The 27301-nt window shown below is 31.9% G+C and overlaps 1 protein-coding gene across 1 annotated transcript in view; it reads right to left on the minus strand.

Moving 5' to 3' along the window:
- Positions 1-259: 259 nt before the first annotated feature.
- LOC148280468 (homeobox protein abdominal-A homolog) overlaps positions 260-27301 on the minus strand; it is a 68258-nt gene continuing 41216 nt past the window's right edge. Inside the window, exon 2 of the mRNA XM_088228322.1 lies at positions 260-310. The gene's annotated coding sequence lies outside the window, so the exon portion shown is untranslated. The remainder of the gene's footprint in view (positions 311-27301) is intronic.

A 27301-nucleotide genomic window follows, 5' to 3' on the forward strand; every position in this document is an offset into this window, starting at 1 on the left:
TAAGACAATAAAAAAACTATTGTTACTACATTTATATTCGTATGTATTCACACAGTTTTTATAATACGAATAAAACAATTGTAGTGCGCATATATTTTTTAAATTTAACCAAATAAGCTTTCCAACTTTGAGAAGTTTTTTTTGTTTTTAAACATTTTATTCAAAAGTAAAATACAAACATGCGAATACCTTAATGATTTAAATTTTGTTTAGTTTTCTATACATTAATTTCAAACCTGAATAACTATTTATTAAATTATTTTTTCTGTGTTCGGGATTGTTTTATTTATTTTTCTTTCCGGCCACACACCTGTAACAAAAAGAAAAAAAGCAAAATTAATAAAAATGTAGGTAAATGTAATGGTGGAAATAAATCAAAAATAAAATATAGATATGTAACATTAATTTTATAGTTGAAGCACTCACAATTATAAAATAAATAAAACAACATTGTTTTTAACCAATATTTTTTACACCGACTGGTTTCAAAGCAAACAAGCTTCTTTGTCAAGGTTAACGTAATCTTGACGAAGAAGCTCGTTTGCTTTGAAACCGGTCGGTGGAAAAAAATATTGAAAATATTGGTTAAAATCAAAGTTGTTTTATTTATTTTAGATCTGTAATAGTTCAAACTAATAATAAAAAAAACATTTTAAACAGTTTTTGAGTCCAACGACACAAGAGAAAAATAATAAACATTCAAAAAAATAAAATTAATTGATGTCATGGGTTGTGATGATTTGTACAAAAATAATTAAGTTGAATGGTTTTGTGTAAAATGTATTGTATCAAATGCAAATAATAAAATAAAACTGCACTCTCTAAATAACCAACTCCATATTTCTAAATATAAAAATCTAAAACTAAATCACCTAAACATGCTTGGAAACAAAATTTTATTTATCATTTAAAATATCAATAAATATGTTTTTCAGCAATTCAGCTGGGAACAAAATCACAAAAATTAATTTTTGTTTTAGGATAAAAAAGGAACTAGAAAATTGCCAATGTATGCCAATGTAAAGGATGGAAAGGCAGAGGAAGGTAAAAAAAGACATTGTTTTATCAATTTTAAGGAAATATACATTTTTGAATGCGGACGTTTCAAAAATCTCAAATCTCAAAATCGAAAAGGGAAATATCACATACTACAAATACCGATAAAAATATATGAAATGAATTAAGAATTACTAATTGTCGCTTGAAAAACGCAACACGTTTGTCCTTGACAGCTGTGACGTCAAGATTTGTGACAATGTTCTTAACAAATTTGAATAGGCAGGAACAAAAAAACATGAATCGTGACGTATTAGGGTCGTGGCCAATGGGATGACCGTTTTTACGGGAATTCAATATAACACATTAAAATATATTTTTTGAAGATTACCAAAATATAGCTTGATCATTAAAAAACGAAGAGAGATATATCAAGTTGTGAATCGTATGTAGACTAGTGTGACATCACAGCCGCACAAGAGTTAAAAATATTTGCGTTATTTAGAATTTACATGGATTGCTTTTAATTCTCCTATCACTGTCACTGGACCTCAATCTTTTTATTCAATTTATCCGTCACCATCAATCTAATTTTTCCAGTTTTGTCGACACCACTCCACCCGATCATACAGAGCCACCGTTTTACGAAATTTAGCATTTTTTTGCGGTTTTCAATACACCAAAAAAACACTGCGGTATACATTACCCCTTGTACTAATATTTTACGTCGTTCTTGCCAAGTATCGAACCCGGAAACAAATGGTACGCGAGCTTGCCAACCATTACCCTACGAGGCGGACAAATCTCCACACGATTTCATTTCACAAAATAGGTAGCCATCAAGTCGAAAACGCTTGAGCAGACTTTACACACATAATTGTATTCATTTCTATGGTTTATCCTTTTAATTGTAAATCTTCTTTGTTTCTCATGTTTGGCAATTTTTTCTTTGAAAAAAGTTGAAACCGTATTTTATACCCTTTGATCTCATAAATTTAAGGAAAAATAAATTATGTAATCTCGTACGCAATTTTATGCGAACATAGTTTCTGAACATGCCTCCGATTAGCATAAATAAATATAAATTTTATATCGCTTATAAAATTAGCATAAGCTATGACAATTAGTGATACACAACATATTTTGTATGGAAGACAGAGGTTCTTAAACTTCTGATTTCCATTTATTATATATAAAATAAGACAGAATTTTCCTTTGGGGAAGGGATTTGAGTGAGAAACTTTAAAAAAAGAGTTTGTTGATGGTTTTTCAAGTATTAGACGTTTATATCATTTATTTAAAGTACTTCTAATTTTTTTCAATGCTTGTTATTTTACGTGTTGATATGTCATGTATTTTTTAAATGATGTTTTTGTTCTGTATAATATACATGGTAACATTTATTTATTTATTTTTTCCACATTAAAAACAATGATACATAATTGAATTAATGTGTCCTACTGTTTTAAGCACTACGTATTTACATTTATATTTAATTTCTGTATGTTGTTAATGATTTGATAAAATTTGTCGGCCTCGTGGTTTAATGGTCAGCGCGTTTGCCTACCGTGCAAGAGGTCTCGGGTTCGATTCCCGACATGGTTGATATGAAATCTTTAGTAAAAAGGTGTTTTTACACTAGAATATTTTATTGTCCTTGGACTAGTACCTAAAGTGTAAGACTGGTCATGTTACCTTCACGTAACAAAACATTATCAAGAGACGCCGCAATTTGTGTACCAATGCAGTGCCCTATGCGCTATTAGGTGCGGAAAGGTAATTACGCTGATGTTGTTAATATGTCACAGATATATATTTGCCTCAAATCAACACAGGACATTGGTTCCGTGGAACTGGAATTTGTGTCTCAATAAGGTTACACAACTTTATTGTAAACAAAAATAAATTTTAAAAAATGTAATACATAAACAAATTTTCTATTTTTTACATTTTACGTAGGGTAACTCATTAGGATTTTTAAAATATTAAATGTCCAAACGGAGATATTAAATGTTAAATGTAAAATATAAAATGTTCGCGGTTCAGAGCTTTTGATTACAAGAGGTTTTACGTTTGATTCCCGACATTCTTACTTCATTAAAAAACAATAAAGATACGTGGTTGGTGAATCAATGCAGTGTCCTACGCACCACTAGGCGTGAAAACGGAATGGTGATTATATTAAACTGTGAGCGTGAAGTGATATTTAGGATAAAAAAACAAAAACCCATCTGTTCTCCGTATCATTTTTACAAATTCGTGGCACGTGGTGACCAAGTAAATTATTTTACTAAAAAGAAGTATTAAAGTTTTTTTTTTTCAAAATCAATTTTCATAGAACCGCTTTGTAAAGCGCTCGGCGTAGCCAAATATTGTAGTTCAAAAAAAAACCTAAATTTGAACCAGAATTACTATGGACAAGTGTTTTCGACTCGTCGGCTATTCTTAGGTAAAAATCCAGAATAAAAAAATCGAGGGGAGATAAATCTTTGTGTAGTGATTGGCGCATTTGCCTACCATTATTGGCGTCCTGGGTTCTCATTCCTGACAAGATGGACGTGACGTATTGAATTTAAATGTATTTTAACATCATTTATTTTTGAAATAATTTTATTATTATTGAAATCTACCAGCTTTTACCTTATTAGCATGTTAGGCGTTATTTAAACGTTATTTACACAAATAGAAAAGTTTTTGATTTATGTATAATAATTTATTAAGAAATTTTAAGAACTGTGTGCGGATTTAATCAATATCAACTTGGTTTAAAAGTAAGAATATAAACATTGGTCATTAAGTTTTTTGACTTAAGTTTGATATTCGCTGGGATCGAGAACGGCGAACGCAGCATCTATCGGACATGCATACAACTAAGGTCCATATCTGCTTGGCACATCTCGCCGCGAGTGCAACCAACACTGTGCAGAATTAAGATGTAACATGATGCGAAAACGACCTCAACCGGCTTGTCGAAGATTTATTACTTGGCTATTTTGCATACGCTGATTTAGCGGATCCGCGCGGAGAGGGATGCAAGGCGTACTTTGTCACTTGGAAGTGTATGTAAGAAGGAGAGAAGGATATGAAATATTATAAGGAAGGCCTTTTGTAGATTTGAATAAGAAAAGTAGGCGCTGTTAAATCTTATAGCCTAGGATACTTTAGTACAAAAGACCCACGCTAACTTTAATATTTCATATTTTATTTGGTCTAGTACGTTCCATACGTACCTATTTATATTACCTACTATAGTACTGATGTACCAATTGATCTATCAAAGGTGATTGTACAAAAATGTACTAAAACACACATTTTTTCATTTATTTTTTAATATTGGTAACTACTTGATTGCATTTTAACGATCATACTCCAATAATTGAAAATGGATTTTCTACATTTTTTTTTGCACCACAACAGGCCAAGAGGCCTAATTACAGTGGTGAATTACATCACAGAGCACCCAGGCTTGAGAAAAATCACATTTTAAATTTTTTGTGTTCTCACCGGGAATCGAACCCGGAACCTTCCGTGCGTGAGTCAAGCGTCTTGACCACTACACCACGGAAGCCGCCGATATAATTTAAATGTCAATCGAAGCTAAACTGCAGTGCACAGCGAATTTTAGTCCCAACACTTATGTATGGAAGTGAAACATGGAACTGGCAGAGGAAGGATGTAAGCCGAGTGAGCGCGGTTGAAATGCGATCTCTTAGACGATGTGTAGAAAATCAATGTATGACAGGGTTACGAATGATGAAATCAGGCGAGAGTGCAAATCTGAGTCAATTATATATGTATATAATTGATAAGATTAAGAAAGGGTCTCTGAGACGACGAAATTGTGGTAAAAACGAGTGGCGGCCTTCGTGGTGTAGTGGTCAAGACGCTTGACTCACGCTCGGAAGGTTCCGGCCTCGATTCCCGGTGAGAACACAAAAATAAATGTGATTTTTTTCAAGCCTGGGTGTTCTGTGATGTAATTCACCACTGTAGTTGGGCGTCCTGGCCTGTTGTGGTGCAAAAATAAAAAGAAAAATTAAATGAAATTAAAAAAAACAAGTATATTTAGCAAAAATAAACGGTACCGTGAGACGAAGACGACCAAGGAAGACGTGGCATGATCAGATAAACCAAAATCTTAAGTCTGGTCATGTCGAAAGCAGACAGAACCGAAGGGCACGGATGAAAAGATATATGGATGTGGAAGAAGCTAGGAATATATGTCAGGATAGACGTGTGTAGCGGTATATTCTCTTTGCCTACCCTTACGGGAAATGGCGTAATGGTAGTAGAAGTAATAGTAGTAGTTTTTGCAGTCGTGGATAAATACGGCAGAACTCTGTTTATCCGACCTCCGGTCATCCCGATTGCCTAATATGACGATCATTATCGGGAAATAAAAATAAGGACAAACCTTTTAATTTAAATTTAATTGTGCAATAAACATTGCGATTCTAACTCGCTGTTTTATTTCAAAAGCAATGAAATCTGGCTGTCAGTAATCCGGATAAGTAGTTTTACTGTACTCGTAAATTGGGAGAGAGCGAGAAAAGAACCCCGGACCTCCGATTTGGAGTCCGAGACACTCCATAAACCAATTTTTTCCCTTTTCTTTCGCAGAACCAGACGGTTCATTTTCATGCAGAATTTCAAGAATTATTAAAGCATTATGCTGCGTTATTATTTTACGTATAACGTAATGTTTTCCCACTTTTCATATAAAAATATCATGCTAGACGGTCCTCTACATAAGAATTATTTCAACCATAAATTTGAAGAAAGAACACAAGTGAGATTGTCTACGATTGGCTGACGAGATTTGTTTGTCTTATTACCTCCCCCACCACGAAACTCTCCCCCTCCACCCTGTATACCCCTCCCCGCAACCCCTCCCCGCCCCGCATCTGCCCTACACTATCTCATATCACCCCATTCGTTCACTCGCAGAATCTTCTTAGGCTTAAGTTTGTTACTCGCCGTAGCTTGTTTGTTTGCAGCTAAAAAAAACCCACGGTTTAAGTAAATAAACGAAAAAAAAGGTATTCTTTGTTTTAAAAACATAGATAACGCCATAATGTATCAGTAATAATGTACTAGTTGGCTTGCCTAAGCTGAAAAAAAAATCCTTAATGAGGAAATCAGGAGAAGATAAGTCATTCTCACAGTCTACCATGCCTGAGGCCCCAGTTTGGATTCCTTGGAAAATCGACATTTAATATTGATTTGAAATGTGGTTCTTCACTGCATTTTATGTTCTTGGACTGGCACCTGAAGCGTAAGGCTGATTAAATCACCTCCATGCGACAGATTAGCATACCCAATTCAGTGCCCTATGCACCATCAGATGTGGACAGGGGTATGATAACGATAAATTATAAACAAAAATCTGCGTAGTTTGGCAACAATCGGGAAGTATTTTTTTAATCAAAAATAATTTTAAAATTTTATCAATTTCGGAAGTCGGTCAACAAAAAAGTCGGAATAAGGCGTGCACGAGAAGATGTATAAATGTAGAGCAAGAGAGATCTGTATACAAAGAAAGAGTGATATGGTATTCTATCCTCTCTGTCTACTCTTGCAGGGAAACGGCGTGATGATTTTTTAGGCTGTAATGTGAAAGGTACTTAATAAATTGTGTATTATTAAATGTGATTATTCCAAATTCTTGCAGTAGCCTGTAGTAAAACTTTGATAAAAAATGTTTACCACACACAGGTCATGTGTCTGAGGAATTTTTTTGTTTGTTTATGTGAGGTTTCTTTCATCTTCGAAAAATCAAATTCGTATGGGAAAATATTCCTTTAGGCGCAACTAAAGCTCTTGTGAACGATTATGTCGTTTTGCGTCTAGATTAATGTAATGGAATATACGCAAATCTCCTAAAATACCAAACTGATGAACATCAATTTGTTTTTTATGCAGAAACGAGGCTTATTACAGAAGAAGAAAATTATTCTCAAACCTCTCAACATCTTTGAGATTTGCACTGGTTAAAAAGCCTAGAGAGAGTAAAATACAAGCTTTACTCGACAGTATTCAAATCCTTTTATGAAATGGCTCCAAGATATCTATCGGACTCTTGGAAAATCTATTCTTAGGTCAGCATTTGATTTAGGCAGAGAAAAATTTGTCGAAATCCGGCGCTGCCCAAGCACTAGGTTCAGAGATCATACTTTTGCCGAAGCCGGCCCCTCTGCCTGGAACCAATTGCCTTCACACTTTCCGAATCATCGTCAGTCCCATTTATGTCAGTTTTCAACTAAAATCTCACTTCTTCCGTTCATACCCTCAATTTCAAATCAGAAAACATTGATGTAACCTGAGCTTAGTTAAAATGTAACTTTACGTATACAATCGTAAAGCGCCCTTGAGGTGATTTTTCATAAAAACGGCGCTATGTAAAACAGCAAAATATTATTACTACAGTGTATTTATATCATAACATTTATTATTAGCATTAACATATTACAACATAGATGAAGAATATTTAAGAGAAGGTAATATAGAAGTCTTGACATCTACAGGGCTTATGACCTGTCATTGGCTGGTTAAAGTGGCCACTTTACACACTGTGTAACATTCACCATTCTGCCCATATTTGAACATCTATATTCCTTCAATTCTTTCATCTGTTGATGATTGTGAAGTTAAAGAGCTGGTTAGTTATTTCACCTACATACTAGGCCACGCCTGAAAATTTATGTTTTTTCAATTTCTATACTTCTTCATGGACCAGGTGGATTTATCAACAATATTTTGAGTTTGTCCAAATGTTTGTAGACAAGGACCTGATTCAACTCCCTGGGGAGCTGTTAATATTAACAAATTACAACAGAGAGGAAGAACATTTAAGAGAAGGTGATATAGAAGTCTAGGCATCTACAGGGCTTATGACCTGTCATTGGCATTAACAAATGAAAGAATTGAAGGAATATAGATGTTTGAATATGGGCAGAATGGTGAATGTTACACAGTGTGTAAAGTGGCCACTTAAACCAGCCAATGACAGGTTATAAGCCCTGTAGATGCCTAGACTTCTTTATCACCTTCTATTAAATGTTCTTCATCTCTATTGTAGTATGTTAATTTATTGTTAAAGCAAAAAAATAATAATTAAACTGGCTTTGCAGTAGGTAATCCATAATATTCATAATTCATAAAAAAAATAACGCAAATTTACTGTCCGCCTTAAATTAATTGTTTGAAAAATAACAACAAATAACAAAACGAATGTTTCCGTCCGCTGTAACCAAACGTAGCGCGTCCTGCGCCCCATCTCTTTACTTTGGCCTCTTCTCCGAACATTTATCAGGATTTCTGCAACAGCAAAGCTAAAATTTTGGACGCTCTAAGCCGGGCGTAAATTTCCCGCTACATGACAACTTTGAAAAAAAATGGTATCACGTAAAAAATTACACAAAAACATTGGCCGGTCTCGCCTCGCGCTCGCAGATTTATGGCTAAAGAAATTCTAGTCTTTGACTATTTTTAAGAATGAAATCTAGCTCAGTTGAGTCGGCGACAAGTTAGTTTTTATTTGAAATGTAGCATCTAGTTTCAATTAATCATCATCATAATTTTGCATAATTCATATGTTTGCAAACGAATACGCAAATGATATAGATATATTTAATACAACACTTTTGAATTTTAAAAGGCAGTGCATCAATTTATTATCTCCAAATTTATATACTCAAATAATACTACGTTGTTTTATATTGTATAACTTTTATTAACTTATATCTGTATTCTTAATTATTATTTTTCTACGTTCTTCTAATTTTAAGATTCTTTTAATATAACCGATGGAAAAAATGAACTTCTGTTCTCTCTACTGGAATATATGTATGCATGTAAAATATGTAAGATTAGTTTTATATATTTTATATTTTTTCTAATTACATCATTTTCAATTTTTTGCTACTTTTGTGTAAAATATGTCTGTTCTTTATATATAAACCTATTTAAAACATGTAAAAGCCTTCAAGGCGTTTATATAAAATTAAATAAATAAATAATTCCCTTTCCGCACCTTATGGTGCATAGAGCACTGCATTGGTACACTATTCGCAGGGTATCTTGATATTTTTTTGTTACAAAAAGGCGAGATGATCAGTCTTACGTTTCAGATACCAGTCCAAGGACTATGAAATATTCTAGTGTAAAAACACCCTTTTATTTAAATATTTCATATCAACCATGTCAGGAATCTAATCCGAGACCTCTTGCATGGTAGACAAACGCGCTAACCATTACACCACTATTACTACTACTACCATAACGCCATTTCCCCGTAAGGATAGGCAGAGAGAATGGACCGCCACACACGTCTATTTGGCATACATTCCTAGCTTCTTCCACATTCATGCATCTTGTCATACATGCCCTTTTTTATATGAAGTTTAAATAATATTATTGAATGAAGCAATAAAAATCTAACCGAAAATATTACTCACATAATATGTAAATGCAACCATAATCAAATTTAATTCGTTGAATACGAAATTAATTAGGTAATTGACAAACAACCTTCGGTAGCTTAAATGGATTTGATAGTTGTTGCAAAGTACACTGCTGGACAAATATTTTAGTACTGTGAAAAATTAAAATTATGTATTAATTAATATTAAACGACTGTCATTTTATCAACAAATTACAAAATAAATGGGGAACATTTTAAACAAGGGAATATGGAAGTCTTGTCATTTATAAGGCTTATGACCCGTCATTGGCTGGTTTAAGTGGCCACTTTACACACTGTGTAACATTCACGGTTTTGCCTATGTTTGAACATCCATATTTCCTCAATTTTTCCACCTGTTGATTTTAGTGAAGTTAAATATCTGAAACCTTTATTATTTCGAAGAGATTCATCTGATCGAATTATTAATTTTGGTTTTAATTATGTTAAATTTAATTGTGAAAGCCTACGACGAAACTTGAGGATTTATTGATTTTAGATATTTTATTTACTCACGGTAAATAAACTATTTCAAAAAAAATTTAGAAATGTATATTTTTTAAATAATAATAAAAGATATTAAAATAATTTACGAAAAGGTGAATAAACCAGTGGAGTATTTAACACTTTATTATGATAATGGACAATGATGACTACATTTTGAAAGAGGAATTTAGTTATGTAAAATTGAGTTTCTCTTGAGGTTTCCAAACGAATTCGTATTAAAATAATTATAATTATACATAAAATATCTCTTTCAGTTTTTCATCAGTGATCGGGTTTTGGTAAGACCAACATCGTCTGATTGGTGAAAATTTCTTCTTTAACTGAAAGTACGCAATAATTTAAAAGCGAGTTTAATTAAACTTAAGCAACTATATTTTATTTTATGTAACTCAATTATAACTTATGTCATAATAGAATGGGGAGGCACTAATAAATCGATATTAAAACCTCTCGAATCTGCTCAAAAATGAAACATTAAAATAATTTTGAAAAAGCTCCTCAAGTACCCCAGCGTCAAGTTATTTAAGAAATTCGAGATCTTAGATATGAGACAATTATATATTTTTAGAAAAATAATGTTTGTGCGAGTAAATTATTCTATCAAATCCCAAAAGGAACACTCCCACACTACCAGAAGTCAAACTAGAGGATGGATCATGCGGTCTATCACAAACTCTGAATTTGGGCAAAGAAATTTCAGGTTTCTGGGCCCCAAAATATTCAATATGTTACCCAAAGTTTGCAAAACCATGACCCGGATTCAATTTAACAAATTTGTAAAAAATTGGTTACTGGATTTAGGTCGAAAAAAATCGGAAAATATACTCAAAATAAATTCCTAATAAATTAATATTGCACAACTGTATAGTTTATTAACTAGTAGGTAATGTTATTGTTTATTTTTGCATAAAAATGTCTGCCTTAAAACAGGTTGTACCTAGTTAGGCAGACTAGACATGATGCAAAGAAATTGACAAAGAAACCTTAGTGTTTATGTAGTATATAAAGTTATTGTTATTTTTGTTAATAAACTGTGATTATTATTATTATTATAAACTTATTACAATCATAGTATAATTTGTTAATTTTGGTACAAACTAATTGATTCATCGATTTGTACTATGATTATAAACGCCAATACAATTTCAAAGTGTTTTACTTCATCTAAAACCACAGTTGCAATTGAAGTAAAAAATAACGTCCGACATGGAACAATGATCCGTGTTGCAGAGTATAAAGTAACCACAAACCAGTCAACGACTTGTAAATTACAAGCTCTTTTTTTTCTATCTTCTAAACGTGATTTTGAAATTAAAATCTTTGACAATATTTTTGCGCCGATATTTTTGTACATTAAGTATTGTTAGTTTCATGCATCTTCCCACTTGATTCGTCTACCTTCTTACACTCTGAATAGTAAGCAGTGTGATTGCGGTAACCTAACAAGAAGTATGTAACTTGAATGTATTATTGTTAATTAATGCCGATATATATTCTGATTTATCGCCAGATGCTCGCGTCTTAATTATTTCATTCAGATCATTATTTATAGGTCCAGAGAACTCTGTAGGAATATGCTGTTAGTGAATTATTATTCTCCAATATAAAACGTGTAGAGACAAAATCGTTTTATTTGCCTGTCAATTTTTATAAGAGAATCCGTATTTTTACTTTGGAATTTTATGAAACATTAAAACCAAAATATATTAAACGAGAAACTTATACCCGAGAAATTGATTAAACAGGTGTTTTTTTAGACAGAAATCCATAAAATACTCATAATAATATTGTTGACACTGTTAATAATTCATTATATTTAGGCCCTTCACCCAAAACATGATAACGTATAAAAGCGTTTGTGAACCGATAAAATAAAATAATTGATACTGGAAAATAGTAAACATAGTTATTTGAAAATGGGCTATAAATTAGAACCTTTGGGTCAATAGGAGATTTTAAAAAAAGTTAATACATTGAAATAATTAATATTTTTTTATTATTTAATTTTATGTTTTTAATATTTCATTTATTTTTTAATTGATAACAAATAAGAAAAATTCTTTAAATGCTTTGAAAAAAGTTTTGTTGATAATTCTTGTTTTTGCATTCATCGCCATACACATATTTTATTTTATAAGTGAAGTTAAAATGATTTTACGCTTCAGGTACCAATGTAAAAACAATGATATGATGATGATTAGGATAAAATTATAAATAAACTTATTAATGAAACTTCATGGTTCAGTTTAAATTATTTATTGACAATTTTTGGTGGGATTCCATTGTAATGATGTTATAACTTATATTTACATATAAGTTATTCATTACAATACTTGAGTTTGTCCAAATGTTCATAGACAAATGTTAAAACATAAGTTATTCATTTAAAAATACTTGGTACACTTCCGCTTATTTATTTGACGAATTAGCGCTTTCACCCTCCAATGGGCATCTTCAAGACTGGTAGAAGTTTTATTAATAAGTTTATTTATAATTTTATCAGAATCATCAACTATGGAGTTTTATCAAGAAACATCCACAAAAAACATCAATATAATAAAATGATGCATTGCATAAAATCATATTTTCCATTAAATGTTTCGTGTCTACTTTAAAGACTACCCGAGATCTTATAAGTTGGCGGCTATGATAACGTTTTATAAATCGACTTTATATATTTTTTTTAATGTATGCGTCCTTGTGATTTGCTCATGTATTTCAATTATGGAGATCCTTCTTTAATTATTTACATTTAAGTAGAGCTAGAAATTTACAAGTTAAGTAGAGCTGGATTCGAACCTTAAACCTTTGTGATCTGTGAGTGCTCAAGACAACCACATAATATATATATATTTGTTTATAACATAATAATACATCACTTCAATTGACTGTACTTGGTACAATGTATCTAATAGCCGGGTATTACTTTTGTATAATATGTATAACAAATTTCTCTAGATTTCTCTAGGGCTCTTACGACTCATTCCGCTCTCGACACCCGGAGAAAGGTTATTTTAAAATTAGTTTAAATTGTAAATCCACACGGTTGATGGATGACGGGGTTAGAAGGATTTATCTCCAGGATATATAAGATGGCGGACGCGGGAGCTGAGATTGCGCATAATACTCAGATAAATCCTCGCCGAACAGACGAGAATATTCCCCGCAAAAAGTATTTTACGGAATACACACCTGCTGAAGGAAAATTAACATTACGTAAATTGAAAATATATTCCACCTCAACCTAAGTGGCTCGTGGGTGCGTATTAGTAAGGGTTCGCCCTTAATTCGTATGAATAGAACATTCGCGAACGTTCGGGAACCTTCGATAATTAGTTTTGCAAAAACTTTCTTTGGGGGTGAGAAAAAGGAACAGAAAATATTAACCAATTAAACCTTCCGTAAACGCAATTGAACTATTGTTTTATACTGACGTTGCATTATTTTTTCATAGGTGTTCTAAATTGTATTTTCTAACACATTGTTAAGCAGGCTACTCACTCTGAATATTATCAATAAAATCGATTTACATTCCGAAGCTGGAAATAAAAAAGTTACCAAGTGACTTGTAGCAATTTTACAAAAGACTGATCAAAGATTTTTTATTAATAATAAAGAATCTTATATTATACTTTTATTTAAATAGACCAAAACACAATTCTACAGAAATTTAACTTTTTTACAAATTAATCATAAATAATTACCCACAACTTAATTCGAAATTCGTTTAAATAACCCTTTAATCCATTTTGAAAAGACATTTTTTCATTTGAATTTTATAAAAAAAGCTTTCTCAGAACTCCGATACACTTAACTTAATTTCGTTAAAAATGGTCTGTTGGACAAAAAACAAACTTAAACAACGACATGCCGCTTGGTAATTTTTTCCTTTCCAGCGTCGATATGTACGTCTTAAAAATATTATGATTCTCTAAAACACTTTAAAATTTAAATTTTCTACATATTCACCTACGCTATTTCACCACTTCTTCAAGAATAAAATTGATTAATAAATGTATCACAAAATGATTTAACCGGTAAACAAACAAAACGGAAGCGTAGGCGAAAGATTTGCATTTCAAAAAATACTTTAAGTTAATTAGTTATGACTATTTTTATGGTCTTATGGATTATACATTTTACTTTTCTGGATTACACATATAGCATCATTTTTGTTTAAAATAGAACCGAAACCCCGGATGAGTGTCATTGACTCAATAGCTACTTAATTCCCAGAAAAGAATGCTGAAAAGGAAATTAAAGTCAAAATAGGTAGTGGTTAGCGTGCCTACTATGAAATCTTAAGTTCGATTTCTAGCAAGTTAGATGTGAAATATTGCTTTTAAATGTGGTTTTATAGTATAATATTTCTCCGTTCCAGAATTCACACTAGAAGTGTAAGACTGACCACCTTACCTTACATGTTACAAAAATGATCAGGATACGCTGCAATCGGAGCACCAATTAAGTGTCTTATGTGCCCATGGGTAAATGGTGATGATAAAAAAAAGTCAATTGTATTTCTATCTATTCTCTGTAATTCTATCTTTTCTCTGTAATTCTGCAATTGAAGATATAATATGTACGTGGAATTGGGTCAACACATATCTACAAATTATGTGTTTTTTAAGTACGCATGTTTAATGGATTACCTAATAAAAAAGTCAGTGTATTTTTTAAATTCGTTTAAAGTAAAATAGATTTAAAGAGTGAAAAATATTTTTTTATATTTAAATAGTATTTTCTATTATCATTCAACCAATAGAATAGTTTTATATTTTATTTTCGGGTGTCTTTAAATTACACTCGTGTATTTTTACAAAGAAAATTCACAGTATTTATTGGACACATAGGTAGGTTCCATCGAATGAATATAAAGGGATGAATGTCTAAATTCTACGCGTTTCCCTAAATCGAATGATTTAATACAACATTTAATTAACTTTGTTGAGGACACAATGAGAACCCATTTTCCTATCTGACAATCGGCTGATATATGTAGTAGGGTGTACATCTTTCTTCCGTATCCGGGGAAATAAAATTAAGCGAGATAGTCCGTGCCGAGACCCGGATAAGGAATGGTTATCCGCAGACCGCGATCCTGAAGGAAACTGAAAATAATGAAAGCTTCGCTGAAAGTCCTGAAAGTAAATTGAAAACGTTTGCAATAACCACAGCGTAATTTAAGAAAGTGTATAATTTAAATTAAATCCCGCGGGGCATTCATTGTTGATATTTAAATATCCGAAGAATTTACGGTACCCTCCCTGAAAATTTATCGAGAAATTAATGTTGAACGATATAAATAACAGTAATAAATCGGGAACAAAAAGAAAATGGCGAAACAAACCAGAATTTAATTACGCGAGAACAAAAATTTTGTGTTGATGAAAAAATGTTTAAAAAAATCAATTTTATTGAAAAGACATTAAATGTGTTTTTTTAATGTAAACAAAATATTAAATTTAAAAAGGTTTAACATTTGAAATCAGGGCTCTACATTGTATGCAAAACATACTTTTTTAAGATAACATTGTTAAATCTTGTGTGACTGTGATGTAAAACGAGTCTACATAAGATACAAGACTTGATATATCTCCCTTATTTTTTGTACATAATGAAGTTGTATTTTTTGTAATCTTCAAATAAAAATTTTCACACCGGATTTGCAAAGTAAAATTTGTAAAAATATGCAGGATTGTAATATGGAAAATATTTATCTTCGCTATGCAAAGAAAAGTTAAATTAATGAAAGTGATGGCAATACCACAATATTTTTTTTTAGAAAAGATTTTTTGTAAAAAGAGCACGAGAATACAACATATGTATAACAAGAAACACAGAGACGCTGTTCTGTAGGCAGTGTACAAAAAGTTAAATAAATAAATAAAGAGGCGTTTTTTTAATATATTGCAATATTTTATACCACTGATTCAGTGAAGGGATTTTAACATTGAAGTCTAACTTTAAAATAGAATATGTTTAGGTCTGCGGCCAATGAGACGAAAGCAGCATCACATTAATCAGCCAATAGCAAAGCATCACTCAATAGATGGAATCCGAACAGTAGACGCATAAGAAGCTTCTTTTAGTAAGAAAAGAATTCAAAGACACATTGGCGAAAACATTCAACACTTTTAAAGAAAATAAACAGACGGAATTTCATTGGTACAAGTATATTTAAATACTTATCAAAAGATTGATATTGAAATAAATAAATACGATGAATAAAATAAAATGCAGATAATTTTTATTATTTGTGGTGTTGCAATTTTTTAAATACGAACATATTTTTGCAAAATATTATAAGCATGCAGAAAAACATTAAGTCAGATGAACGTCACCCGCATCGATTAAGGTTTCGGATATTTAACACAAAAATCGACGAATTTTAAGATTTGAAAAAATATGGATGTCAAATAAAGGCAGAATGGTGAATGTTACAAAGTGTGTAAAATGGCAATTTAAATCAGTTATAAGCCCTTTAAATGCCTAGACTTCCATATACGTTTCTCAAAAAATATTCTCCATATATCTAATAATCAATTGTTGTATTATATTAATTGAAATATAAAAGATTAAAATTAAATAATTCATGTGTATTATGTTTTTGAGATAATCTCGTATATCCTGGATATGTTCTGACGTTTTGGCTACCATTGCAGGAACCATCTTCAGGGTAAACTGTGTGTAGTCGTCGCGTTGGGGAAACAAGGTTCTATCTAACAAAATATGTTTTTGTACATTGTACTTTTACTATGTTTATATTGAAATATCGGTTCAATCTGCATCAAAATTTTAAAGAAAAACAAAATCCTTAGTAAAGTTCATTAAGACGATATTTAAAAAAAATATTAGACAAAATAATGTCTTCATTTCAAACTTTCATGTCTCAAAAAAATTATGAATCCACATAGAACCTTGTTTCCTTTTGTAGATAAGATTATGTGTTTATGTACTAGTAGTTTGTACCGTGTCGCAGTCGGCAATATGTAGTTCCGGGAACCACGTTGAGTTTGATTTTAAATACTATTTTTTTTACATAAATCGTGTTCATTTTTTTTCCACATGAAGAGAACAAGAGGACACGACATAAATAAATTACAACAAATTAGTCAGTAACGTATTCTACTTAATTATTTTACAACAAAAAAGTTAATAATTCATAGTATCTTCGACATGCCCCGCTCAAATATGACGAGCAGATTTTGCAGCTTTAAGGAAGTGTAGAAAATGCTTACTTTCGTCTACATGTCATTCCATTTTGAAGGCTTATTATCAAATAAAATTATACGAAAAAATATGTATAACGTAAAAACACAATATCTTGTAGAGCAGAAAAAATCGTATCGAATGACGTATTAGTCTTGAGCATTTTATTTTACTATAGGTGCTCATTTTGAAATTTGCAAAAAAACCATTGAAATATATGTGTTCACTAAATGCAGCACTAAGCAAACGTCTTGTGTTCCATGTATCTTAAGTTCCGGAACTTAACTTGTAATCAGTAAATATGAAGCAGCGTAAAAAGTCGCGACAAACAGCTTTGGATTCACAATAAACTGGCACAGACGGTTAGTCTTTTTTACTCTATCACGCGTTTTGCACGTCAATCTTGACGCGACAACGTTCATTTTTCGGAATATAATTTCAAACCATCTTTTTATAAAGAGTGATCTCTATTCAATTATGCCTCAACGGAAAAAACGGTAGTAACATCTAATACTTTAAAATATTAAATTGACTAATTAAAGGTAATTTTAGGTAAGAAAAATATCTAATGGTAAGAAGATAAACATAATTTAAGTTTTCTGGTAGCAGCAGAATTCTTTTTAGTGCTCTTTTTGGATTATACCCTGAACTATGATATATTAGATCCAACACGAAAAAAAACATTTAGGTAATACGGGGTAATCCATTATATTTGATGCGAAAAAAACACGCGTGCAGGTTGGTAATAAATTATTACCGTGATCCTGCGTCGTGTTTGCTGAAAAAAAGCAAAATTATGGCGGGAATACTTTGCACGAAGGCAGATTTCATCCAATGAAAAGGGCCCAGCAAATTGGACTCCATTGTTGAGGCAAATTCAATCTTGTAGTATCCCAGAATCTGTTGTCTTGCAACATCTTCGGGGATGACGTATTTCGAAATATTTACGGCTTATTATCGCTTGGCACGAGATTAGGGGTCCCATAAAAAAACCTAACGATATTTTTTTAATAAGTGAATGTATCAGTACGGGATATCTATAAGTAACCGACCGAAACAAGATTTTCGGCCAAAACCGAATTTTGACTTCGTTCTAGTTTTGGCCGAAACCAAGACCTAAATATAACCAAGTTAAAAGTCACTTCAAAATGCCAAAAAATTATGCGGTTTTATTTTTAAATCTTATAAGTTTATTAAAAATAAGCGTTAAATAAAATACACAATGAAATAAAAGGCATAAGTTTAATAGTGGGTAAAGTGGCCACTAAAACCAGCCAAGACAGATCATAAGCCCTGTAAATGCCTAGACTCATTATCCTCTTCTCCAAAATATTTTTTCTCTCTGTTGTAAAAAATTAAGATATAAATTCAATTAGTAATTTTGTTTTTGTAGCGCTTATTGGTTCGTAGTCCCGAGCCATAAAATGCACATAGTACAACTGAACGTAATCCGATACATCCTGATCGCAGGTTTAATCCAGATGGCATTAACATCTATACGTGATTTTTAATACAGTTGAACTCTGTTTATCCAAAGTGCATTCATCCGGATTGCAGAATATCCGGATTATTGTTAGGAAATAAAAAATAAAGATCTTATAATAATTAGCTATAAGCTCGTAAGTGAGTTTCGGTGTCAAGGCAATAAACTTTGCTGGACATGTTTAAGTAAGATTGTTATGATATTCCCATTGTTTGTTTTATTTTAAAAGCAGTAAAAATGTTATCTTAAAGTATATTTTATGTTTTCTTTCCTAAATATTGCCTTTATTTAATGATTAATCCATATGCACAAATCCAGATAACGTCTGCCACTCATCAATCCGGATAGTTAGAGTTTTTACTGTAGGTACTATGCAAGTGATTTTTTAAATCATAGTAACTCACTAACGAATATTTTTTTTTTATAAAATGATTTTCTTTTAAGTTTCAGTATATTATTTTTATATGAGGTGTGTAGTACCTATTAAACCAAATCATTACCCAATAATACTTCGAGTATTAGTTGAAATTAAATTCATCATTTTCTTTCCGCACCTAATGGTGCATAGGGCACCGAATCGGTTTACTAACTCCAGAGTACTATTTTTTACATCAAGGTTTTATGATCAGTCAATGATCAGTTATGTAGTGTTAAAACACCCTTTTAAATCAATATTTCACGTCAACAAAGCCAAACACGCTGACCATTTGACCATGAAGCGGACATAAGTCGCAATAAAATAAATAAATAATTTGAACACGCAACCAATTTATTATAATGCGGTGCAAAATTATCAAATGTCTTATTCTATTTTATGTTAAACAAATACACAAAAGAAACTAGTTTAGTGCTAAATTGGTACCTACGCCTTACGTAACATTAAAAGTATGTATTTCTCAAAGAAAGGCCATAAATTTTAGAGTAGTGTGGGTGTGGGTGGAAGACGGTTTCGCTAATCAAAAACTTTTTACATGCCCCTCACTTCTATAGCAGTTATTTTAGTTTTTCGATTCTCCTTCTACGCTGACATACGAGGGACAATCTAAAAGACAATATAAGTTTGTCTCGCGAAGTTGTTGTGTATCGGTACATGGCGAACATACCAACTGCGTCGCTTTCAGATCTTGCGCTTGTCAAACTATTTGTTAAATATGAAAATTATAAGGAATACTTTAATATAACCTTTCAATATAATGTCTGACTAAAATTATTTATTGTTTTATTAAAAATAGTAAAAAATAATTCCAGGTGACACCTCAGTGTCAATTCTCTTTTTTTCTATTTAATCAATATTTGTTTTTAAAATTGTATGCTTTGTGCAAAATATATTCTTGCCAAATATTATTGTTATAAACATGAGAACAATCTAATTAATTTACTGATTGAGTTATAAACGACGATGTTTTAAAACATTAAAGGTCTTTGTTCGTCTTTTAAGTATAAATTACAGGTTACAATAATTACTTAAAGATAAAATAAACTTGCCAAATGCTCTAAATGTCTAAATTAATACATACAAGCTAATGCAATATATTTACCTCCAAAAATACCAGGTCGTAAGCCCTGTAAATGCCTAGACTTCCGTATTCCCTTCTCAAAACTGTTTTCACTCTCTGTTGCAAAAAAAATACAACAAAAAAAAGAATAAAGAAAACCTTAAAAAAACTAAAAACCGAAAAAAAGTCATATTAATTTAGCCCTTTTGTCGCCTAGACAAGTAATTTTTTTTTGTATATTTTTTTTATACATGCCCCTTATAGTAACCAACGCACACATAGTTAAAAACAATTATGGTTAATAATAAACCAATTACGGGTTTCATATAAGAACAAAAATATTTAAAAAAAACAAAACAAAACGTACAGTTCGCTAAGGGTAAAAGGAAGTGGGATGGGAAAATAGGAAAGGAAGTAAGAAACAAAAATAAGAAGTAAATATAAAACAATGAAAAAGAAATAAAAATGTAAATTAATTTACACATACAACATACATACATATACATATACATATACATATACACACATCCATGTATATATATATATATATATAAATATAAATACATATATTTGTACATACATACATACACATACATAAATATACACACATGAACATATACGGATACACAAATGCACATACATACGCGTACATATACATAATTAATAATACTCGTAAAATAATAAAACCTAATAAGAAAAACGATTATCAAATAGAAACTTAAAAATTTGCTTTTGCGACGTCTTTATCGCAATTTCGATACATTTTTTTTTCGTTAAAAAGATATATCGTGCTGAAATTTTTATCATATGACGAGCATGGTAAAAAATGTGTTTTATAGTTTTGAATTTAGTCATTAATGATTTGAGCATTTTTTGTGCGAAGATTTAAACTTCTCTGAAGAGTCAGAATAGGTGTAGGTAGGTATAAAGGTTTTAATTCTTGTGTGGCTGTGATGTCACACTAGTCGACATAGGACACAAGATTTGCTATATCTCTCTTATTTTTTCAAATGATGAACTCGTATTTTTTGTAATCTTCAAGTAGACATTTTCACATTTCACATCCAGCACAGTTATACAAGTAAAATTTGTATAACTGTGCTGGATGTTAATACAAAAAAAAAATATCCTTGCTACGCGAAGAATGAATGTCCGCTAATTTGCGAGATATCACAAAGATAGAACTCAAAACAAGAAAAAAAGAGACGCTGTTCTGTGGCGGGTGTTATGTAAAACAGATTCAGTCTTCAGTCGGTTGATGACAGTGATGGTGGACGCACGCGCGTAATATGAGTGGCGTATGTATGATTATTAATTTAGTGTTCTATAACAGGGCTTAATTAACATATTACAACAGAGATCAAGAACATTTTATATAAGGTATTAGAGAAGCCCAGGCATCTACAGGGCTTATGACCTGTCAATGACTGGTTTAAGTGGCCACTTTACACACTGTAGAACATTCACCATTCTGCCAATATTTTAACATCTATATTCCTTCAATTCTTTTATCTATTGATGTTTGTGGAAAAGGAATTATTAAACAGTATGTCTCAAGGTTTTTTTTTCAAATGTCTGAACTTTAGAATATATATACATATATATGGATAATTTTTATAGCGCCGTTTTTGTGAAATTCACCTCAAGGGCGCTGTACAATAAATAAATATCCCACCACGTCTTGAAGCTACAGAGCGCATGGACGATTGGGATTCTTGTTCCTCGTCTCCAATTATGATATACAGGAGCTAGATTACAGCACGTCTTGCAGCTACAGAGCGCATAGACAATAAGAAATCTAGCCCCTATTTACATTTTTTATTTGACAATAAAAAGAATGTCTTTTTAGTGGTAACACAACACATCACCGCGCGCAAAGGGATTATTTACCACTGTCTTTTAAGAGTTAAATCGACCGAGAAGAAGTTTGAGAAGCGCATTTTGAGATAAGTGTTATAAATAATAAGATATACGCAGTTCCCCGACTGCAGAAGAGACAACACAACAAGAATAATATATAATGTTTTTCATTTTCTTTATTTTACCCCCGATACTCGTAAAACCATTACCCATGACCAAACTTTACTCTGGTGCCCGCTTAGAATGGGGGCGCGCTGCGCCGAGGCTCCGGGCCCGTCGTGCACTCGGAACGGAGGGTCACATGCTGAGAGCGAGGTGGCGCGTATTAGGCCCGTCACCTTACAATTTTCTACCGAAAGAGGGCGCGCGTTGTTTATGAGACTTCAAACATCTACATATGCCAAATTTGAAAAAAAAGTTTTTTATGGTTTGTAATTTTTTGAAGTTGATTGGATCCAGGAGCTCCCATTTTTGTGAGTCGTAAAATAAAATAAAAAAAATTAAAATCCCATTTAAAAAATAAATAAATTCAGACAGAGAGACACGATCCAGAGAAATTGAAATAGAAACCCAAGTGTGTATGTAGTAGATAAAGAAATTGTTATTTTTCTTAATAAACCATCATACATCGATTTACCATGCATTCGGCTGAAGGATCGCATCTCGACAGCATTTAACCTACTTTCATAATTATTTTTCCAATTCCATACTTCGCTCTCATACATTCATTCATTTCATTATTTCATGTCCGCTCCCTAGTCGGAGCATATGGTGTCCACAAAGATCATCCAAGCATCTCTGTCAGCTGCCAGCTCCTGTGCATCTTCCCAAGTCAGGTTCGTGTCCCGTAGTTCTGACATGAACTGACGACGAACAGTCAGCAGCGGACGTCCAGGACGTCGAGAACCTGATGCTTTGTAAAGTAGGGTTGGTCAATTTTCAGAAGCTAACTCACTAATCAGCAGAATTCTCCAACAACAACCTATGAAATTCCATTTGTCGATGCGTTTTGAAGCTGAAAGACTTTTTGTGATGTTAGCTATCATATTATTTTTATCATATTATGTAAATGTTATCAACTATATCGCATAAATCACATTGAATCAGTCCAACATCGCTTGCTTCGAAAAATAGCGTGGATGCTTGGACTAGAGAGAGATAATTATTCTTATGCTGAAATAGAGTCAATGTTAAATATTTCTAGTCTACAAAAACGTAGAACTAATATTGACTCCATATATATGTTCGGCATACTAAATGGTATAATCGATGTTCCATCATTACTGGGACAAGTAAAATTCAATATTCCGACTCGTAGATTGAGAAACAATGAAGTACTGTTCATCGATCAGCATAGAACAAACTATGGCCTAAATTCTCCAATGACCCGCCTTTGTCGTATTGTTAACTCAAGACAGGATCTGGACTTTTTTGGTTTAAGTTTACAACGATTTAAACGAGCACTAAATAAATAGTCCAGATCTTGTCTCGATGTCCCTTATGTTTGTCAATGCTTCTTTCTTTTTTCTTTAAATGTTTTAAACTACTCTTTTATTGTAATATTTAAACTTTATAAATTGTATACATGGACAATGTCCGTTAATAAATAAATAAATAAATAAATAAATAAATAAATAAATAAATAAACTATCAAATATCTATATTTGGTAAATGGGGTCTAGAATTTCAACCGTCCGTGCGCTCAGTAGCTGCAAGACTTGTTGTTGTCTAAATTCTAATTTTATAAATTTGCATTTTATTTCGTTTTTAAAATATCACTTAAACTCTAAACTTCATTGTCAAATAAAAAAAAAAAATGTAGGGGCTAGATTTCTTATTGTCCATGCGCTCTGTAGCTGCAAGACGTTCTGTTATCTAGCTCATATATATCATAATTGGAGACGAGGAACTAGAATCTTAACTGTCCATGCGCTCTGTAGCAGCAAGACGTGTTGGGATATTTATTTATTGTACAGCGCCTTTGAGGTGATTTTCACAAAAATGGCGCCATATAAATTATCCAAACATTATTATTATTATTATGACTTCACGGGCAGAATAATTTTAAAAGTTAAAAACTTTTAAAAATCATGGCGTTGATAATACGATACATAAAAATTTTAAAAAACAAAATTTTGCTTAGTTTGATCCATTTTTTTTTTACTACTGAACTTCTTATCGGAAAATAAATAAACTTGTATCGGAGTAAATAATAAGCTCATTAAGAATAACAATGTTGGTAATTCATTTCGTAAACGATTTATTCGTTTATTATTTTAAGACGCCGCATGTAGCGCATTACAATTAGTTTTTTTTTAATATTTGGCGCATTTGTTTCATCCGGTTTATTTGGCGAGTACAGATAGCATCCCCGCGAGCCGTGACGCCGCGCCGCCCAACATTACACACGCGTTTTTAATTATGTGGCGAAATTTGCATTTAAATAGGTAAGAAGAAAGGTGGGCGAGGGGTGGACGCCCCTCCCAAGTTAGCGCGCACTGCCAGCTCGCGGGGGCAACCCAGAGAACAGATAAATATTTTTTACTCTCATTAAACAGACGATGCCGGAGCGCGCAGTAGAGAAATAATTGCTTTTTTTCCTTTTTATTTGTGTGTTTATTCATATTAAACATAATTCAAGTGTTTGCGTAAGCCAGCCGTTATTTATTTTGATATTAAAAATATAAAATTCTTCTCTGATAAATGTTTGCGGGTGATTCTTAACTCGACGTTTGCTTTTTTCAGTCAACATTGGGTTTTAATTGGAAAAAATCCAACACGGCTTTAGGATAATGTTGAATTAGCGCGTAAACAGAGTAACGTGTAAAATTATTGGGCTTGTTTATTTTATTTACTTTAATTAATTTTGTTAATCTGGTAAATTGCGAAAACGCGAATTACGCGATGTAAACATTATCAAGCCGTTTCAAGGTAAACCTACCTGTATTTTTCAAAATAATAACTATATATTTTATTTTTAAAAACCCTCATATATTTTTAATATTAATAGTTGCTGTAAAAAACCAGGAAGGAAAAACCTCGAGGTTAAATATTTGCTGTACCTATTAGGTACCCGGGGTGCTATTCAGAATCTTCTCGCGTGGATAGAGAAGAAATAAATTTAAGATATTTTTTCTAACGTGACTACACTTTGCTTTATATATGGCCACACAGAAAATTTAACAACGAGTAAATACAAACAGAAAACCAAACATAATACTTTTCATTTAAAACATTATTGCGACCTTAAGATTTACCCAAAACACTAAACTAGGTTGTTATGACCAAACCGTGTTCGATTTTTTCCTTTTTTAAAAACAGTTTTACAATGTCGAAAGTCTCTCTCAATGCCTCAGTCACAATTTTATTTAAAAAAAACAATATTTCTAAATTTTACATTATTAATATTTACAAAGTTATCAGATTTATAATATCGGACTATGAAAAGCCAATTATGAAACTATTTATTTGACAGTTACTTATCAGTGTGGTCGTATATAAAGAAAAGTGTAGTCGCTTGCAAAATATAAAAATCTATTAATTATCCACTCTCTTCCTCCGCGAGAAGATTCAGAATAGCACTCTCGGTAAATACTAATAAAATATGTAAGCGAATGTACTTACAATACTTAAAGAAATCGACCTCTCGTTTTCGTAAAAATTAATATACTGTTTTTTTAGAACAAGTAATCTTGAAAAAAAAATTTCAATGGTTACAATCGTGAAAGCATGACGTAGTATTTTGAAAATAACATAAAAGTTATCAATTAACCACAGTTTTTGTAAAAAATAATATAAATTGGATGAGCCTGTCCTAACCAGAGGACGCTCCGTATTCATTTTGTCATTCACTACTTTAAATTAATATATGTGGATTCCCTGGTATTAAATATGTATGTACTCATTTATGCAATAAATTTATAAATAAATAAAATAATAATGACACGTCTTGAAGTTACAGATCGCTCAAAGTTCACATGGTTATTTTTATTCTCCTTTTTTTCCGTCGCGAATGATTTTAATGATTTTAGTAAAAAAAACTAATTTGCTTTCTCTATTTTTATCATATGTCCTATAAAATAAAGCATGGAGTCGTGAATAAGTGATGTACTAAACAATAAAATACGAGGTGTGTAGTCATTAAGTGTATGGATGATTGTGTTATTCTTAGTGCCCCAAGAAAATATTTTAATAATTCTCAAAAATATGTTTTATCGTCCGCAATTTATTGTGTGTGAATGTGCATGCAGATAAGTGACAAATTTGTTTAATTCAACATTACCCCTTTCGTAATTATTGCGTTGCGAATTTGTCACAACTCCGGCTATCACGCCAGAGAAGCTTCCGTCGTCCAATTAACGTTGTTCCTATCAAATTTTAACGACCCCCTCCACGAGGTAGAGTATCCCCTATCCACCCCCTTATGCCCTTCCCTCCCTCCCCTCTGCCCGTCGTTCATGCCTTCAACCCTCGGTGTAGACTTTTGCGCCATATTCGTTTACTAATTACTTTATTATTTTGCAGCCCTCAAATAAAATATGAATAAAGAGACGCGGCCAGAAATGTCACCGATGAGTTTGAGAGTGACTTATGCCGGAATTTATTGCCTCCTTTTGGGAATATATGGAATGAGATATGACAATAAAATAATTAAGTTTCTAGATGCCAAATGCTCAATTTGAATGAGCGAATTGAGTTTTTTGGGAGTTATGAATTGGTTTAATTTCAACCACGCCCTTGTATATTTGGCTAATTTACATAAAGCCACTTTGTAAAAAAAATACTTCAAAGTTGCTGTATAGTATTTAACTATAATGTACTTATATTGAACTAAATTTTTAAGAAAAGCTTGTTTGTTTCAGCTATCTATTAAAAACTTGCACAATATTGAAGATATGACACTTAAAAAATCATTAAATGCCTTAAATAGCCTTAATTCGGAGAATAATAAAATTTCAAAAACCGTAAATTGTACTGGCTAAATTTGTTGTAACACAGATTAAAAACAGTTTTAAGGGGTAAATATGGTTGTCTGGGCATTTTCAGGGTTTATGATCTTTCATTGGGTGATTTAAGTGGCTACTTTACACACTGTGTAACATTCACCATTCTGCCCATATTTAAACATAAACTTTTCCTCAACTTTTCCATTTGTTTACTTTTGTGAAGTAAAAGAGCTAAACCTTAATCATGTGGGGGGGATTCATTCGGCTAAAACAATTCACCTACTAGGCAATGCCTGACAACATTTTTTTAAATTTTTATACTTCTTATACCAGTTGGTTT

This window comes from Micrasema longulum, unplaced genomic scaffold (assembly GCF_059751315.1).
Source record: "Micrasema longulum isolate JH-2025_06_02 unplaced genomic scaffold, ASM5975131v1 h1tg000577l, whole genome shotgun sequence".
NCBI classification, from domain to species: Eukaryota; Metazoa; Arthropoda; class Insecta; order Trichoptera; family Brachycentridae; genus Micrasema; species Micrasema longulum.